This window comes from Mauremys mutica, chromosome 5 (assembly GCF_020497125.1).
Source record: "Mauremys mutica isolate MM-2020 ecotype Southern chromosome 5, ASM2049712v1, whole genome shotgun sequence".
NCBI lineage: Eukaryota > Metazoa > Chordata > Testudines > Geoemydidae > Mauremys > Mauremys mutica.
Genome location: NC_059076.1, coordinates 84977328 through 84997206, shown reverse-complemented (window position 1 = coordinate 84997206; position 19879 = coordinate 84977328). Strand labels below are relative to the sequence as shown.

Sequence of the window (19879 nt, the reverse complement as noted above, 5' to 3'; positions counted from 1 at the left end):
ATTTCCCATTTTACATGTGTGCAACTGATTGTTCATTCCTAAGTGGAGTACTTTGCATATGTCCTTATTGAATGTCATCCTATTTACTTCAGACCATTTCTCCAGTTTGTCTAGATCATTTTGAATTTTAATTTTATTAATTTCATAGCATTGGATTAAAAATAATCAAAATAGGGTTATTTTTAAATGCCTTCTGGTTTCTGAGCCTTTAGATTGTATTTTGTTTACACTTTCAGAATTGTCTCTACATCCATGAGGGCTAGAAAAAAAAATTATATGGAAGATGTGATTCTCCCATAATCAAATGTTTTCAGGAGTTGGAGCTTTAAGAAAAACAAGATATCACAAGACTCACAATAAAATAATCTTTCACTGTTGGCAGACATGAGTGGGCTAGATGGACCATTGATCTGACCTAGCATGGACATTCCTATGTTCTTAAAATCACAAGAGTTGGCAACACTGAGTCACACATGGAAGATAGCCATTGATGGACCTATTAGCCAGGATGTGCAGGAATGATGTCCCTAGCCTCTGTTTGCCAGAACCTGTCTGTTCATTCCCCTGGGGACACCTGCCATTGGCCACTGTCAGAGGACAGGATACTGGGCTTGATGGATCTTTGGTCTGACCCAGTATGGCTGTTCTTATGTTCACCTAAATTAGCCAATTTTTTCAAATTAAAAATTGGTCAAAACTGACCCATTACTAAAAATTGTTGTGTTTTGACAAATCAGTGTTTTCCAACAAAAAAAGTGTTTCATCAGAAAATTCCTGACCAGCTCTATTTATAACACAAGCTCAAATACTTTTTTCAGCCTAATCTAATGGATCAAAGTGCAGACTCATGTTAAGTTGGAAAAACAAAAACAAATACCTAACACCTCAGTGGAAAGAGAGTGGGTGAAGGTCAAATCTTTATTGTATTGTTGCTTTATATGAAGAACCACCCTCAAAAGCTGTGTAGAATAAATACCTGCAGCCTTCTACAGGCTCAATTCCAGAACACAAGAACTATGCGCTCTAGTTCTGGTTCATGGGTCAAATGCTACAGACTGGATCATTAACCCTTTTTTGACATAATCAACACTTTAACATAGAGAAAAGGTTCTAGATATTTTTAGAAAATAACTCCACTTGTAAGGAAGTACAGAAAGCTAATCATCATTTATAATCTCCCTTTCCAACCCAGTGCACCAGTTATCAAGCTACATAATTATGATTCCCCTAGTGGTTTATTTTAACTGCTGTACTGATTAACAAAGTGTCAGAAACACCTAGGAAATGCTATTCCTCAGTTTTTATGATTTTTTGTACTTGAAGCTAGAAAAAAATCAAACAGGAAATACAGCACAAATCTTTACTACTCAGGGTAATTAACTATTGGAAGTAGTGGTGGGTTCTCTTATCACTTGCAGTCTTTGCATCAAGACTGAATGTCTTTCCAAAATATATGCTCTAGTTCAACTAGTTATTATTGGGGTTAATAGAAAAATTACTAGGTGAAATTCTATGTAGAACCCTGCCTACTAGTCAGGTTTATTTTGGAAATCTCTCTAGTTTCCTGCCAGCTTGTTCACCCCATTCCTCAGCAGCCTGCCTGAAGAAGTGATAGGGAACTGTGAGCCTGGAAGCCTAGCTCCAAACCACCGAGACTTGTGGTTCCCAGGACATCCCCAGTTCTCAGGCAGCACTTACAGCAAGATCCAGCTCCCAGGCACTTTGGAAGTTCACCTGGGTGGATGCTGTAGAATTGGGGTTATCAAGGACCCCAGCTCCACAAGTAGCTGAGAGGATAGCTCCCTGCCTGGACCATTCCCCACATGTCCTCCTGGAGTGCCGACAGGTGGCCAGGCTGCATGAACTCCCCAAGCACTGGCCAGACAGAGAGGAAGTTGGGCAGCCATTTGATTAAAAACTCAGATTTTCCTCCACACCCATTCCTCTTTGGAACTAATATTTTTTCAAAATCTCAGAATTCCTAATGCAATATAAAATCTCATGACTGCTCAGCTTTGCTGTGAGGTGCTGCGTTCTACTGGATTCAAGAGACTTACATTCAAATCTTAAATCTAACATGAAAATTATATAATAATGGCAGACCTGCTCACTCAAATGAGAGAGATGATGTAATCTCTGCCATTTGTTCCATTATCTTCCCCAGCCTATAAGTATTATTTCATTCTTTTCTGGGTTAATTCTTAAAAAGCTAACTCTCACCCAAGCCCCAGTCTCTGCTAACCATTAGTTAACTTATTCAATTGCATTATCCAGGTCCTATGAAATGGAGATATAGAGCTGGATGTCATCATAAGTCTAAGGCACCACAGATCAGACTGCCTTATTAACTCCCCAAACAGCATAATCAACACATTGCCAAATACTACCCTCATCTTCCATGGTGAGAACCTAAGTAGACTTGAATAGAATAAATACCTTCTGCGACATCTCAAAAAGAAAGGAGTATAGCCATTCAAAAGCAACTCCATCCACCAGGACTAGGGCCCACAGGAATGTTAATATTTGATGGTTACTTGTAAAAAAAAGGCAGCTGATCGACATGGGTCAAGGAAATGAGGACTTCAGAAATCACAAGAGAGTCATCTCATCACAAACTTCACAACTATCTGTCTCCAAAAGTTGAAAAGGGTGTAATACTTAACAAAACTGTCCTCAGCAAGAGTTGACTTCTTGACTAGGGGCCAACAATCTCTTTTGAATATGCTTTAGTAGGAAAAGAAAGTTCTGAAATGGGCAAGTGGGAGAAAGCCTTATGTATGACTATTACACTCCCATTCTCCCTGCACCTCAGCTTCACTCTTTGATGAAACACAGGCCAGTATTCGGACTTCTCAGGACTTTTCAGAAATAATCAGAGTTAAATTTCAGGCCTCTTGTATGTAAAACCCTGATAAATAGATGTTAACAGTTCCCAGTCACCTTCAAAGAGACCTTATCAAAGTTTCTTAGTGAAACAAACATTTAATGCATGCAGCCCTTGGGTTAATAGCGGACTGGTCCTCAGTTGCTGTATCCAAAGTGGTATAGGTATTGGAGATCAGCATATAAAATATGCATTCCCTGGATCTCTACAAGTCTCTCTCTCTACAGAGCACTATCTTTTCCTCTATAAGACTAGCCAAGTCAGATAAGAATTTACAAACTTTCACCTCACTAAGTGATGCCCCTTCTCTTTAACTGACACAAAATCCAATTTTTAAAAGTGTTAGCTGGTAGCAAAATGTATGTTCTATAGGCTCTGTAGCCTCCAGGGGCAACAAAATGCTCCCTCTCGTCCTTCCCTCTAGGCCCATAAAACACACTGCACTGAGCCAAACAACATCCTAATAGTGGGCCTCCGTAGTAAGTGAGGATGGAATTGCACTTACCTATATCCAAAGCTGTACACATATTAGGACCCAGCCCTCACATCTTAGTCCTGGGTTAATCAGCCACTGAGTCCACAGAGCTGTCTAACTCCTATTTATAACCTTCCACTTCACACTCTCCTCACCTGCACTCGGGAGGATGACTTGATGTCAGGCAGATTGCCCAAAATGAAAACTTCCTATACTGCTTCAGAAATAGCTTCCAAACATGTCTGGTAACTACCACCCCCTATTTCTGGATGACCCTTTTAGCCAAGCTACCCTCCCCTACTCTCTGCCCTTGTGCAGAGACATAGAATATTCCAGGTATAATTAATGTCCCTCCCCACTGCTTCTGTCTCTTTCTTTGGGCTAAAGTTAAATGCTGTAGTATAAAGCTTATGGGTTAAATTTTGCTAACATTTTCTTTCATCATCTTTTCATTTCTAGGTGCCCCTACCCTTCTGGATTCCAGAAATAGTAACTACTACAAAAAACTTGTGAGATTTCCAGACAGATTTTGCAGATCCAAGAGGATCATTTTATTTGGAAAAACATCTGGGGTGAAATTTTAACTCTGCTGAAGTCACTGGCAATTTTGTCATTGACTTCAGTGGGGTCAGGATTTCACCCTGGAGTTTTTTGGGTGCTTATCTGAACCAAACCGGAAGACAACCTCTCTAGCTTCCCCTTGCCTTACAGCTTATTGATTATGAGAGAACTGGAGTTTTGCTGTTGACTTCTCTGTGAGAAGGATTAGGGTCTATGCACATGTCTTACCAGAACACAGAGAGAGTAATAAAGTAAAACAAGTAACAAAAACACCAAGCAGGAATTAAATTAATTATCCCATTTAAGAAAGAATTAGAATAGGAATCTGTCTCCCAGGACCACACTAAGAGAAAAAGAAGCTTAAATGTACATTGCTAATTCATGTGAGAACATTCCCCTATTGACATTAATTTTACAACAGTAATAGAAGAATTTAGGAAATATACTACATTCTGCCATATGCAATGAAAGTAAAGCACTTGGTATTATCACCTAATCTACAGAGTGAGCACATAAATCAACCAGATAACTGGCAACATTAGCTTTATCGAGAGGAGAAAGAAGATTCATGGCCCACACAGCATATGAAGAACAGAAACATACTGTTCCCAACAGGAGATCATAAAAAGCATAATTATGGTATGCTGTGTATTATATACTAGATAAGCTAAAGTGTATGCACCATATTATCAAACTGGCAAACACAGTAAAAAAAAAAAGTTAGTATTTGAAATGCTTGTAAATAGACAAGCTCATCTCCAATACTGTTTGATTACAATCCATAACTGCAATCAGTTTAACAGATTGTTTTTGAAACAGGGTAATCTGTTACAATTTAGTTTGAAGTGCCAGAATAAGAGGACATTTTAAATTAGTTAAAAAGTCACCTAACAGGTTACCAAAAGAATAAGCACTGTCAGCAATAGGTGATTGCCATGAAGAAGATGCAAACTGAAATTTACTGGAAGAAAAACTGAATCCCTTATCTGACTCATGCTAATGAGTCATATTACCGTCCCGGAGGGAGTTAAAGGTGGACCAAGTTTTTTAATTCATATATAAGGAACAGATAATGAGTGTTAAATCTGCAATAAGGTATTGAACTGCAAAAAAAAAAAAAAAAAAAAAAAAAAAAAATACAAGTCCCAAACTAATCAATGTGACCATTGTATTTATTTAAAGTATATTGTGATCTTATTTACGTTTATACTGGTCTGAAATATTGCTTTCGACACTGATAGTGCATGTGTCTCAACAAGTGGTTGGACTGACACAGCACAGTAAAATGTCTGAGATATAAGAACACGTCTGCACAAGTATGTGTCTGCCATGCAAGAGTCTGCTTCTTGGATGTACTCAGTATACCTTATTTTAAAAAAAGGGTAAAAATAAAACCTCAAAAAAATTGAAATGTTTTATTTCAGATTGAACCAAACATTTCATTCAACCAGAAATGATTTTTCTCTCAACTTTTTTTGGTTTACCAAGAAATTTGAAAAAAATTCATTTCAGGTCAACCTAAATGTTTTTTTTTTTAAAACTTATTTGGAGTTCAAGCCAAAAATAAATCAGTTATTTGCACAGCTCTAATTTAGACAAGACACTTTAGATCTCTCATTATGTGTATGTACACCATCTAGCACCTGGGACCCAGACCTCAGTTGGGGCCTCATGGACTATTATAATATAAATTTATTCTTATTAATTAAAACTTTGCTTTCCTACCAGTAGTTGGTGTCTACAACACCTTCTGTACTCTGAGTGTTGGTTGACTTAAGTGTCCTGCTGTGCCAGTTTCTGATCTTGCACAGATGAACGGTAGGACAGTATGAAAAGGACAATGGATTGTCATGCAGCCCTGATGGCAATTAATAGATTCCTCCTGAAAACCACAAGAAACCGAGAATTTATCACCATGCAACAGTGTTATCCATGTGGAACTCATACATCATTCTGACAACTCATTTGATTTGGCAGGTACATTGTGATGTACTTTGACCAGCAATATAAAATTACTAGACATCTCCCATCTTATTTATATGGAAATGAGACTAAGATTTCTGAAGAAATGAATTTGCTCACAAAGCTTCCTTGCAAAGTTATGAGTGCTTATTAATGTAACTTTTAAACACTAGAAGGTCACCTGAAAACAATCATCTATAGTATGTTCCAAAATCTTAAATTTGGATCTAGACATTGTCATCATATATGGATGGTAAAAAATGGAATACTGTATTAGTAATCTTTTCAAGTACTGTAAATTGGTTTCCATAATCTGGAATCTTCAAATTTATACTGTGATTGATTACACTTATTTCATATAATAGCTCTTCTATTAATTTATTTTACTTTCAGGAATTATAGCCTCACTTGATTTACCTCACAGCCTTGATCGCAAACACTTTCCGTGGTGCACTGTAATTATGGGGCCAAATCTCATTAACAAGGAAGGGAATTTGTGCGTACACCTTCTGTGCCACTGTTTTGAAAATCTTCCCCGCTCCAATTCTTCACATAAAACTTCAGAGTCACTCTTGAGGAGATAAATCCAAGCTCTTTTGGAGAACTTTCACATGGTTTGTCTTGCCAAAAGAGGAGAGGGGAATTCAAAAACAAATGTTTGTAAGCAAGCAGCTTTTAAGTTATTTCATGTTCCAAGCTGATGGATGCACTTGCTATCATGTGCAATGTTTTCTTTGTAATCACTTGTTATACTTATTCTCCCCCCTCCCTTTGATTGCTTGGCTTCAGAGGGCTAAAAATTGGCTATTGTCTTGCAAGGGAATGTTAGTAAAATAATAATAAGATGCAGAAACACAGCAATGTTTTGCCATCCTTACTCAAGTTGAATAGCCTATTGCTTCACAAGTAGTCCAATAGAATTCAATAGGGCCATTTGTGGAGTAAAGTGTACCACTCAGTGAGTAAGGATAGCAGGATCAGGCTCAATTTTTAGTAAGACAAAGATAATTTTTCATATTATACAGTATGAGAAAGGAAGAAGGAAAGAAAGAAAGAAACCATGCTCAATTCTGTAGACAATGTAGGTCGTCCTTTCTGTTATATTTTACCCATAGTCCCTTCCTATTAGCTAGGTGCAATCATAGCAACATTCCTGTTACAAATATGAGATGCAGGCTTTATCTGTGACATAGCATAGTGCTCTTGGTAGATAACATTGAATTTAAGCTGTTTATTTAAACTACCGGTAATTTCCTGTGCATTTCCTTTTGGTTTAGTGATCATTGCATTTCCTAACTTTTTAAAAATGATTAAAACTAGCAAGTATGCCCATGTATACATATTTTCTAGTAACATATTAACATTGGTTCACAAACTTTTCCATAGCAAGACCTTCTTTTCTATAGTGGAACAATCGCAGGACCCGCTACCACCAATTTTGCACTAAGGGAAAAACTGGGTGGTCATGAAATCCACATTAAGAATCCTTGAATATAATATAGCAAGCTAGCTCCATGGACTACGGGGGAAGGAGGGGCATGGTGGGATGGGAAGAGGGATTCAGAATTCAGGTACACCAAATCTCCACTGGTTTAGGGTGGCATAAATCAGTGGCATAAATTAAAAGTCCCTGGCAGCAGTTCTAAATGACATCAAGGCCAGGGCTGGCTCTCAGAATCCCTCCTTCTGCATCAAGCAGAGCTCTGCTATGTGCCAGCTTCTGCCTATCTTTCTTACATAGAGGTAATACCTTGTCTTGAATAATATAATTGTTTTCAACAGGATTACTCATGGAAATCAGCACTAAATAATGTAAGGATGGCAGATTCTAGCATTAAGAAATTTTTTAACACCTCTACAAGAGTAACAGTGCCTTTTGAAATGAAGCATTTCATTAATTGAAATACAGAGAATGTAGTTTCTCAATATCTCCGTGTGCCTTATGTTGTGCTGGTCAAACTGAAAATGCTTTCAAAGAAAAATATGCAATTTGTAATGGACACAATGCTTACCTTATGGACAAGCATTTCAAACTATATCCTCATTATAGCAGAAGTAGCTTGAGGAATATGGGTATAAAATATCAGGGCCGCCAGGGGGGGCAAAGGGGGCAATTTGCCCCAGACCCTGGGACCCGCAGGGGCCCCCATGAGAGTTTTTTGGGGCCCCTGGAGCTGGGTCCTTCACTCGCTCTGGGGGCCCCAGAAAATTCTCGCGGGGCCCAGGCCCCCGGAGCCTCTTCCGCTCCGGGTCCCGCCACCGAATGCCGGGTCTTCGGCAGTAATACGGCGGCGGGGGGGCCCCACCGCGGGTCTTCAGGGCACTTCGGTGGCGGGTCCCGGAGCGGAAGGACCCCCCACCACCGAACTGCCGCCAAAGCAGGGGCCCCCGCCACCGAAGACCCCAGGCCCCCTGAATCCTTTGGGCGGCCCTATAAAATGTTATACTGGACAGAGGAAATAACAAACATGCAGAGTGCTTAACTATATGAGACACAGGACTGATGGAAAAACAGAACTGTTGCGCTGACAGCTCCTTTGCAGCCACAGCACTTTCTTCCCTTGTGCTCAGTGGATATGGATAGAGCTGAGAATCTTAAGCCAATACGTTTAGAAGAGTCTGTTGATTCCCTTCAGTTCCTTAGAAATGCTCTGTTTTATTATTTTTTTCTTTAGCAGTGGCAGTTCAGCACTTCTACTTTGCATTTCAGTGGGTTTGCTACACTGCAAATTTTATATGTAGGTTTGTTTAGGGCAGACAATCCTGATAATAGATTTCCAGCTAACACATGCTGGCTAAGATCTAATGGCACCTTGTACCACAGGATGAACTTTATGATGTAATATGAAAAATGCAGATTAATTATGCGTCATAGTGTAAACTGACAGTAGTGGGTGCCATCTGGTTGCCTTGTCTGTTTCCTCTCATATTTCTCACCAGGATTGCTAATTACCTTATAATAATATTTCCATATCAATCAATTCAAATGGAATGTGTGTTACGCTGGGTAATATTGTTGTTCACTTGAAGCCTAGGAGAACAGCACTGTGTTTTTGTTTCCAAACAGAAGAGCTTTTGGCTTGATGTAGGAAGTGTGGTTTAATGTGGCAGGCTTTAGTGTGCTGGAAACTGTGTAAAATGATAACTGATTTACAGCACTTTACTTGACATAGCAGCTACTGTATGTTTGCAGACTTCAGGCTGTCTAAGATAAAGTATGTGGAGGAAGCTTGTTTAAAAAAAATAAATAAAGTTTGCCTCAAGCTTGCTTAAGGAATTCCTCAGTAGCTTTAAAAAGAACAAAATGAAATGCTATATTTATTTTCAAAACATTTTAGAGATTTAAGGAATTTGGGGCAAGAATCTGATCTCACACTGGTGTAAACTTGGAGTAACTCCACTGAAATGAATGGAGGTACACATGGTAAAACTTGAGAGGTGAATCAGGCCATTCAACTTGTACAAAAAAAAAAGTCTTTAATTTCCTCAAAGGAATATAAGGGAACATTTTTTATACACTCTCACAGCATATGGCATGGGGCTAAAAGCAGAAGCTTGTGTTCTGAAGGCTCAAGGGATTTAAAACATTAAGAAAACATGCAATTTAGAAATTTAAATAAGAAATAAATAACATCCCATGCACATAATGTTATATGGTGCACAACACTGCAAAACTGTAAATTGCACCTCCCTTCATTTAACTGTAAGCAGAGTCAGGATGAGATCTACCCTGACATCTGGTGGTACATTATGAGGAGTGGGCAAAGGAATTTTAGGAATGTGCATTTGCATTGGTAAACCCACTCCACTTAGCATAACACACGGCAGCATGGGATGGTTATTTTCACACTGTGGAATCCCCAATTCTTTGTTATTGGGGCAGGAAGGAAAAAAAGTGCTGTTACCTTAATTATGTGAATGAGGAACTATGAGACTGCTTTACGACAGAAATGACTCAACCTACATTAAATAGTACTTGCTAGACAAGGGACATGGGTTCCAAAACCCAGGGAAGAGAGAGAGGCTGGGGACTGGTGTGTGTACCTGATGGTATGGGCCCCTTTTGAGGGCCTGGAACACCAATTGCACATCCTCCTCTCTCCACTGTTAAAGAGCAGAGCTAATTTTGAATCCTTTAGGAGTCCATCTGGAGGCTGCTGACCTGAATTCACATTGGGCTAAGGTGGCACTGGGGCTCCTCTACTACAAGTTGAAACCACTAAGAGCTGAAATCACTAAAAGAGCTAAGCTTACTGAGCTGAGATCACTGAGTGGGGGAGCCTGAAGATCGATCGCTAAGCAGCTGGCAGAGCGGAGCAGTCTGCAGCACGTTGGCGCAGCCTGTGGAACAGTGAGCAGTGTGGAGCGGTTCGCGGGGACGGCTGATGCCGTTCACGGGTTGGCTGGAGGAGCGGCACAGCTGATGGAGTGGAGCCAGTCGTGGTGAAGGCTGCAGCAGAACTCCATGGAGAAGCGGGGCAGTTGGCCCTGGCCCACGTAAGGTGTCCCTTAACACCCTGCGTGTGCCCCCCCCCCATTTCCACCCAGGCTGGGGGGGGGGGGTTAAAACTCTGCAGATAAACTTTTGAACTCTGGGGTGGCACTGACCAGAGACAGAGACTCTTGGGTTGTTGGACTTTGGGGTGATTGGACTTAAGATTCTAAGGGGGAAAGGACAGTGCCAAATGTACTTGGAGGTGGGTTTTTTTGCTTATGGTTTGTGTATAGTCCTGTTTGTGGTGTCTCTCCAACGTGATGCCGCATTGTTTCCCTCCTTTATTAAAAGGATTTTGCTACACTCGGACTCTGTGCTTGCGAATGGGGAAGTATTGCCTCCTAGAGGTGCCCGGGGGGGTGGTAGGTAATTGTCCCAGGTCACTGGGTGGGGGCTCGAGCCGGTTTTGCATTGTGTTATTGAAACGGAACCCCTGGATACTGAACCCGGCCCTTGTTGCTGCCAACTCAGAGGGGCAGAAGGGTTACATAACTAAGGAATAAAATGGGACTAGTCATTTGCTTTCAAGTTACACAGGCGTAGAAAGGATGGTTGAAGGGCTGGGGCATTAGACAGTCCTCAGGAGACCTAGTTCAGTATTTGGTTTGGTCACAGGCTTAATATGTGCCAAATCACTTAGCCTCTCTTTGTCTCAGTTCCCCACCTGTAAAATGGAGATACAGAATGTCTCTGTTGCTGATCGTTATGTTGAAGTCCATTAACAGTTGTGATGTGTCATACTACAGTGGTGAAGGCTATACAAGTACCTAAATAGACAGAAGTGCTTTGCTGGATCAAGGCCCAAATGAGGAGCCTATAATGGCTTGGCAGCAGGGAGGATGTTACATACCTAAGGGGAAGCATAAAAAAGGTGCAGAGATAGGAGTGAATTCTTATTTGTCTGTTGTAAAACTCCTTTAAGAATTGAGTGTTACTAGCAACACATTGTGACCTATCATGCAAGACACCAGGACCTCCTAAGAGGCATGGAGTGAATACCCTCAATTTCCATGGGAGCCAATGGAAGTTAATGTTCAGTCCCTCACAAAACACAGAGCTCCAAGAACTTGTTCAATGATATTACCATTCAGTATCAGTGCTCAGGGTCCCATTTATCATAGCAGCATCCAGTCCTATTTGTAAAATGTGTGGTTATAGAATTCCCCATTGGAAGAACTTTAGTGTTGTCTCTTTTCCTCTATGGTGGTTCCCCAAAAACATCTTTTAAATAAAAAGCTTGATAAAATGATGCCCAAATTAGCCAGTGTGTGTGACTTAAGCACAGAAAAAAAAAACTTGATAAAAAACACTATGTAAATATTTCAGTACAGAAAAACTAGAAAATTCAAAACCCTTTAACATCTTCTTCCTTCCTAACCCAAACACATTATTTCAGTTTTTCTTGACATCTGGTTTCTTATCAACACCTCCCAGTATCAACAGATTGAAGGTGAAATCCTCACCCTACTTAAATCAATGGCAAAACTCCCATTTACTTCAGGGGGTGGAATTTTACACCCTTCTATTTTAAAGACTAAAACAAGTCTTTTAACCTCTAGCTCCTTCTTCTCAACTCCTAAGAAGACACTCTGCTTCCTGTATGGTCAAGATTCATGTTTCGTTTGTTTCTATTTAAGACTGAGGGTCAGTTACGTCTCCTCCCAACCCCGCATTTTAGTCCCTATGTGTTTGTTGCCCATCCCAAATCTTTTTCTGTATTCTGTCCAAGTAAGAGCCTTACACTGCAAGTTCTTTTGGTTGCGTTGACACTTCATGGATGGTTTAATGAAAATGTACAGTCTTATAGGTCCCAGAACCACAGTGGATTTTGATTGAGGAAGAAATGAATCTAGAGAAACTAGGGGCTGATTTAGCTCTCATTTACACCAGTGTAAATTAGAAGTAGTAAACTGTAAAGTAAATTCAAGTATATTGAGTTGAGTTAAAAGAAGAATCATGTCCAATGTCTTGATTGCTATTAGATCGCTGATTTTTCTTGCTAGCCCAAATTACTGGTATATTATTTCTGTTTCTCTGTATGGTTTGAAGTATGCTAGCTTAGTTTTAGCCTATTATTGCATGGATAAGCTTAATTTAAAATTCTTAGTACATGTTTATCACATAGTTTTATCATTTGTTTCATTTAATAGGTTCTTGGTTTTTTAAAAACATTGGCTCACTTAAAATTTATGTTTTAAAAAAGTAAAAGTGACTACTTAGTTGACCATAAAAACAAATAATGGTACAGAATCACAGTTTCACAGGCCACAACATGTGCAGACATTTACCCTTGTCACACTGCTGCAGTGTGACATATTTTAGATGAACTGGCAATATGAATTGACATCGGTTTTCCCAGCTGAAACTAGAACTATACTGCTTTAATTTTTTTTTAGCAGGAAGGCAACACCGTCTATTTAGGAGCCTCAAGCACTGGATTAAGAAATTGGCAATAAGATATTTCCTTCCAAAAGATTAGATTCTTATAAGTAGTAATATAGCTTCACTTTCCATAAATTGTATACACATTGTTTTGGACTGTGGCTAGCCCTCAACAGAAATGCAGGTGTAGGCATAAAGAGCTTTCTATATTATGTCACATATTATGGCAAGGAACAACTGTAGTTAAACTCATGGAGCAGGGAGGAGATAGGCTCTGTCCCCCTACCTGAGAAAGTAAGCTACAACCCACAAGGCACATAGCAGTGTGTGTGCTCTTTATACATGTGCAGAAACTCATGGAAACATTCAGCTTCCTTGAGACAAAATGCCTTCCGGTTTTTAGCTGTAAATCTCCACACTCATACCCACTTGCTCCACTTCCCAATATAGGACTGTGTCTTGCTGCACAAAAGATTCAGTTATGTGTTTTAAATGAAGTCTATCTAATCTGTCTAATGTGATTAGATGAGCAACTGGAGAAGATATTCTTCCCATTTCTTCTACTATATTGTTGTGTAGCAGTGTTGGCACAAAAAGGCCACTCCAGAGGTGGCGGCATTTCAGTGGTGAGTGACCCTCTCCCTTCTGTGCAGTATTAAATGTAATTACCACAGTAGTAAAAGTAACTTTGTTTTATTGGGTTGTTTCTCTTACTGCATTCAAAACAAATAAATATGAAAATCAATAGAAGAGCAGGCAGGATATTTGTCCTGCGATACTACATTGTTATAATTGTATTAGGAAAAATTGTAGATGGGGCTCTGAAGACACTGGGCTCTGAAGAAATCTCTTCAAATTCCTTTTTGGGGTGCTAATTGTTCCTTAGCCTTCTCCACACAACCTTCTTTTCCCTCACCCCCATTCTTGTGGGATCTTATTCCATCCTCAAAGTTACTTGGCACTCTGGTTGCTACCTGGAGATGCAGCATGCCCAAGGAAATGGGCCTTGTGGCAGCTGCTCCCCTGATCTATAGATGCTCCCAGGAAAAGACAATGGAGAGGACAGGCAGCTGGCTATACAAGTAGGAATAGGAGCAGAAGAACAGGAGTGTGGAAGGGGCAGCGACTGGGAAGGCTTATGTGAAGGAGCAACCTCCTGGATCCTCCATTTTCTGGGCAGCAGTTGCACTCTTTAATGAGGTTATGAAGATTTGGCAACTTTCTTTGCCCCTCTCTTCCTCTGTGCTCCTGCTCGTGCTGGATTCCACCTCCTTCTGTTCCTGTCCCTTCCCACAGGCAAAAAAAAAAAATTGCTCTTCCCACTGGTTTTCCCCATTGGCCATTTGGAGTAAATGGGAGGAGAAGAGTGCTTCAGTCTTTCTACCTATCAAGAGGTATTCTTAGAGCACTCATCACCAAATGTAACCTGGACCTCTTCCCACAGCACCGGATCTCTATATGTCCCTTCAGGCTTGCGAACTCCAAGGGCAAGGACAATAATTGTGCTCCGGAGTAAGGTACACCAATAGTCTTATATTCTGGCTCTGAAAATGGCTGATGCCAGATGCTTCTAAGGAAGGCCATCCAATCTCCCTCCTTCTCAAACAATACCCTTTCTTGATTGCACAATGCTATCCTGTTGAGGGAAGTTTCTGCCCAAACATAGCTAGATATCAGTTTTGTGAAATCTAATGATTCAGGTAGCATAGAAGAATAAAGACATATTTTGAGTCTTAGGCCCATTACACCAGCTGGTGTAATGGGCCTATCAGAGCTCTATTAAAGTCCATGGAGCTACAGCAATAAACAACTGAGGAGGTGGTCCTTAGTGCAGAATATAGGGACATTCATAGCAAAGGGCCAAGTTTAAATCAAGGATTAAATTTAATTTTTTTTAAAGGGACAGTTAAAATGGAAGGCATAATTCCAAACTGGATCATTGTGGATGGCCAGGCGTGGTGGCTCGCTTATGGCAGACCAATAATGCACTCTACGAAGTACGAGCGCGATGGGGCACACAAACCTAACTGAGAGGAAAAAGAATGAGTGAGATACAGGACATTGTGAGAGTGTGGAGAGGTGAGTTGGCCTTTCAATGGACTGGGGAACGTTTCCCCTTAAATGAATTAATTATGGGACTATCACAAGCCCAGTGAAACAGAGTTCAGTGCAAATGAAGATTCAGAAGTACTCTGTAAATGAAGGAGCACCATGCCTGGGAAAGTTAAGGAGACAGCAGGAGAAGCTACTACTGTAAGTTTCAGTTCATTACAATAAAGGTCTATTTAACTTCTCACCTGATTGCTTATCCTATATTTAGGACTATGCAATAGATAGAAAAATAGAACTTTCTGTTTAAAATTTGTATTAAACAAACATCATAATGGTACATATTCTGGTTATTGTCATCCTTTAAACTGATATAATAGCCCGAGTTCTAGTAATTCAATTTCTAGGAGAGTTCCCATGAAGTTAAATTACCTAAGCTGTTCTACAGATTTTTAAACTGACCAAAACTGAAACAGAAAACAGAAAAAAAAAAAGATATTAGTCAAATGATGCTTGAAGTTCAGTGGAATTCTCTTGGAGGGGAGGAGAGAGTGACATCTCACCACCAGAACATTGAATTCAGCTTCTATTTTCTTACTTCACTGAGCTTTGCTTCACACGTGTCCTGCCATTTATATAGGCAGTTTGCTCTTCATGATGAGCCAGAATACATCCATTCAGCTTATTCATAAAGATGTGTAACGATTCTTGGCAACAAACACAGACAGACACTACACTTGTCAGCTAATCATGCATACAGCACAAAACCAGAACTCATGACTTTCAACATCTAATATACAAGCACTTTCAGGGGATTGAATGGAAACACCTTAAAAGCAGGACTGAGCAGTAGAAAGTAGAGTGATATGCATACTGTAAGTCACCCATCACAAATGAACCTAAAGAAAGGTGTTAAAATCAAGCAGAGAAAGTTTGATATTCAAGTGGGATCCAGCAGAGTAATGGAAACATAATATGGAAAAAACACATCTGGACTTTATTCTAAACTGTGTGTGGTTTGAGGAGAAGAAGCTGGTAATGGATTGACCCTAAGGGTATGTCTACACTACAAGACTATTTCGAATCAACTTAAGTCGAATTTGTGGAATCGACCTTATGAAGTCGAATTTGTGTATCCACACTAAATACACTAATTCGACTGTGTGAGTCCACAGTAACGGGGCCAGTGTCAAATTTGGAAGCGGTGCACTGTGGGAAGCTATCCCACAGTTCCCGCACTCCCCGCTGCCCATTGGAATTCTGGGATTTCCCCCCAATGCATGCTGGGGGAAAAAATGTGTCGAGGGTGGTTTTGGGTAACTGTCATCATTGAACCATCAATCACGCCCTCCCCGAAAGCGCCTGCGGGCAATCTGTTCGTGCACTTTTCTGCTCAGTGACAGCGCGGGCGCCACAGCACTGCGAGCACGGAGCCCGCTGCAGTTATGGCCATTGTCAACTCCTTGCACCTTATCCACAGTCAGCTGCTGAGAAATCGGGCTACTTTTCAATGGTGCTGCGAGCACTGGTGGACTATGGGGGACGTTTTACCAACATGAACGTTGGGTGGCCGGACAAGGTTCATGACGCACGTGTTTTCAGGAACTCTGGTCTGTTTAGACGCCTGCAGGAAGGTAGTTTCTTCCCGGACCACAAAATAACTGTTGGGGATGTGCAGATGCCTATAGTGATCCTCGGGGACCCAGCATACCCGCTAATGCCCTGGCTCGTGAAGCTCTGTGCAGGCGCCTTGCACAGCGACAAGGAACTCTTCAAGTACCAGTGAGCAGCGAGCAGCGTGACCTGTGACTGTTCAGTTTCTTTACAGAGAAGCTGAACCTGCCCGTTTCTTTACCAAGTTACTGTTGACTAGCATCTGCAGTTACATACCCCGTCCACCCCGCTTCCCCCACTTCCAACACACGTTTAAAAATAAAACACATGTTCCACTGTGACTTTACAAAGGTTTCTTTATTGATGACTGTGTTAAAGGGTTGAAACTGGGACGCAGACTGTGCTGGGTAGGGTGTGCGGTGATGTAAAGACCGCCTCTAAGCTCGAGGAATGACAGGCTCCTGCTCCCAGAGCGGTCCGCAGTGCCGGACTGGTTGTTTCAACGGAGCCTGCCATCCCTCCTTTTTGGGACCCTGTGTGCGGGGGCTATGTGGCCTTGCGGCGGGGGAGGATGGATACAGATTCCTCTGCTGCGTGGCTCTGTGGTCCAGGACAGGGACCGTTGCATGAGATCTGTAACCCCCCTCCCCCGCTACAAAGTCACATACCCCCCCACCCACACAGAACCTGCAAACCACCTCCCATACCGACCAGGGTGCCTACTGACTGCACTGTGTGTGTGACCTGCTGCTGATCCTGCCCCCGTCTCTGTACCCTGCTAAAGGTGACTGTCCTATGCAATACCCTACCCCCTTCCCCACCCACCCACCCACCCACACCTTCAAACACAGCGTTGTGTAAAAAAGCATGACGGAAACAGTAATTAACAGCAAAGTATTTTTAATAATTAACCAGACAGTCAGGGGATGAAACTGGGATTGGGGCCTGGGTGAGTCAGGAAGGGAAGGAATTCTCAAAAATTAGGGTATGAGAGCTTTTGGGTACTTGAGCACTCTGCTGGGGTGCAGTGACAGTTTTCACGGCCCCTGGCGCCACTCCTTCTGGTTACTTTGGGTGACGGGAGGTATGGGACTTTGTGGCGGGGGAGGGCGGTTGCAGATACACTGCGGGGGGGCTCTGTCCTCCTGGCTGCGGTCCTGCAGAACATCCACAAGGCGCCGGAGCGTGTCCGTTTGCTCCCTCATTAGTCCAAGCAGCGTTTGAGTCGCCTGCTTGTCTTCCTCATGCCACCTCTCCTCCCGTTCGTTGTGTGAGCGCTGGTACAGAGAGAGGGTCTCCCTCCACTGGCTCTGCTGGTCCGCCTCGGCTCGGGAGCACCCCATAACTTCAGCGATCATCTCGTCCCGTGTCTTTTTCTTTCGCCGCCTAATCTTTGCCAGCCTCTGTGAGGGGGATGCTGCGGCACGTCTGGAGAAAGTCGAAGCTGTGTGATAGGAGAAAGGGAGTGAATTCCTTGCAAAGATACATTTTTGCGAACAATGAACACAGTCTAGTCTGTGTCTGTGAACAACACCATGCATAGCACCTATCTCGTCCGCACTCCTGCAGCAGGCAATCCTGAAACCATAAACTCTGCCCCTGTTCTACCCCATCGCAGTGTCCCCCGACCCTTGCACTTTTGGGTTGAGATCCCAGTGCCTGATGGTGCAAATTTCATTGTCGCGGGTGGTTCTGGGTAAATGTAGTCAGTCATTCCTTCCTCCGGGAAAGCAACGCCAGACAATCATTTTGAGCCCGTTTTCCCTGGATTGCCCTGGCATACACCATAGCGTGGCAGCCATGGAGCATGTTTTGCCTTTTGTCACTGTCACCGTATGTGTACTAGATGCCGTGGACAGAGGCGATTCAGCAGCGCTACACAGCAGCATTCATTTGCTTTTGCATGACAGCAGAGATGGTTATCAGCCATACTGTACCATCTACCATGCCATTGTAAATTGGCAAGGTGATGATGGTTACCAGTCGTATTGCATTATACCTTCTGCTGCTGTCATAGGTGCCCCTGGCCGAGATCAGCCGGGGGCGCAAAAGACAAAACTGGGAATGACTCCCTGAGTCAATCCCTCCTTTATGGTATCTAAAAATAGAATAATTCCTGCATAGAATATGGGGCTAGTGTAGTAGAGATCCAGCGTTTCAGAGAACCAGAGAGCACAGCCGCTCTGTGTCAGATTATTCAGGAATGATGAGCTGCATGGCATTCACAGGGGGTGCTCCTGCAACAACCCCACCTGTTGCTTCCCTCCTCCCCCAGCCTTCCCGGGCTACCGTTGCAGTGTCCCCTGATTTGTGTGCTGAAGTAATACAGAATGCAGGAATAAGAAACAGTGACTTGTTACTGAAATGAAATAAGGGGAAGGCAGCCTCCAGCTGCTATGATTGTCCAGACAGGACATTAAGCAGTGTGTGGGAGAGGAAAACAGCATCCTGCTGCTATGACAGTCCAGGCAGTACAGAATCTTTTCTTTACACATGAAGGGCGGGGGCTGATGGAGCTCAGCCCCCTGTTGCTATGATGAAGACGGTTAGCAGGCCGTCTACTTATGGGCTGATGACGAGGACGGGTACCAGTTGTATTGCACTACACCATCTACAGCAAGGCTGATGATGATGACGACAACGGATACCAGTCATATTGCACCATCAGCCACCCATAAGGGGGGGGAGGTTGCTACAGTACAGTGCCGCAGCATCGCGTCTACACGCAGCATTCAGTACACATAGGGTGACATTTAAAAGAGTCAAGAGATGATTTTTTTTCCTTTTCCTTCTGGGGGTGGGGGAGGGGGTACATTGACGAGCTATGCCCTGAACCGCCATGGACAATGTGTTTGACCGTACAGGTATTGGGAGATCAGCCAAGAATGCAAATGCTTTTCGGAGACTGCAGGAACTGTGGGATACCTTGCGTCCTCAGTCCCCCCTCCCTCCATGAGCGTCCATTTGATTCTTTGGCTTTCCGTTACGCTTGTCACGCAGCAGCGTGCTGAGTCTCTGCTATGCCGTCTGTCCGGAGATTTTTTAAAAATACTTTGGACCAGGCGTAACATTACAGTAATTCCCCTAATTAGATGCAGGAGTCGCCGCGCGAGATCGCCCTGAGGAGGGTCACTGAAGGAGATAGAGAGCGCATGCTGCGTGAAAGCCAGCACAAACCAGGGCCCTATGCAGCCGTACTCGGGGAGGCAATGCTCCCTGAGTACCTCATGAAAGCCTGGCACGGAAAAGTGTGCTATCATGGAGCACCCAATAAGGCAGCTCTCCCCAGGAACTTCCTGCGGAGGCTTTTTGATTACCTCCAGGAGAGCTTCGTAGAGATCTTCCAGGAGGATTTCTGTTCTATCCCCATATATGTAGACCTCCTTTTCACATACTTCAGCTTCCTGTTATATTAAGAATAAAAGTTTACATGTTTAAAGCTCTTACCGACTGCTCC

General features: G+C 42.4%; 1 long non-coding RNA gene across 2 annotated transcripts in view; it reads right to left on the bottom strand.

Annotated features, from left to right (window-relative positions):
• Nucleotides 1–19879, bottom strand: part of LOC123371921 — a 69870-nt gene that overhangs the window by 4021 nt on the left and 45970 nt on the right. For both annotated transcript variants that reach the window (XR_006580011.1, XR_006580010.1), the window contains exon 2: nucleotides 6389–6502. This is a non-coding gene — a long non-coding RNA (uncharacterized LOC123371921). The remainder of the gene's footprint in view (nucleotides 1–6388; nucleotides 6503–19879) is intronic.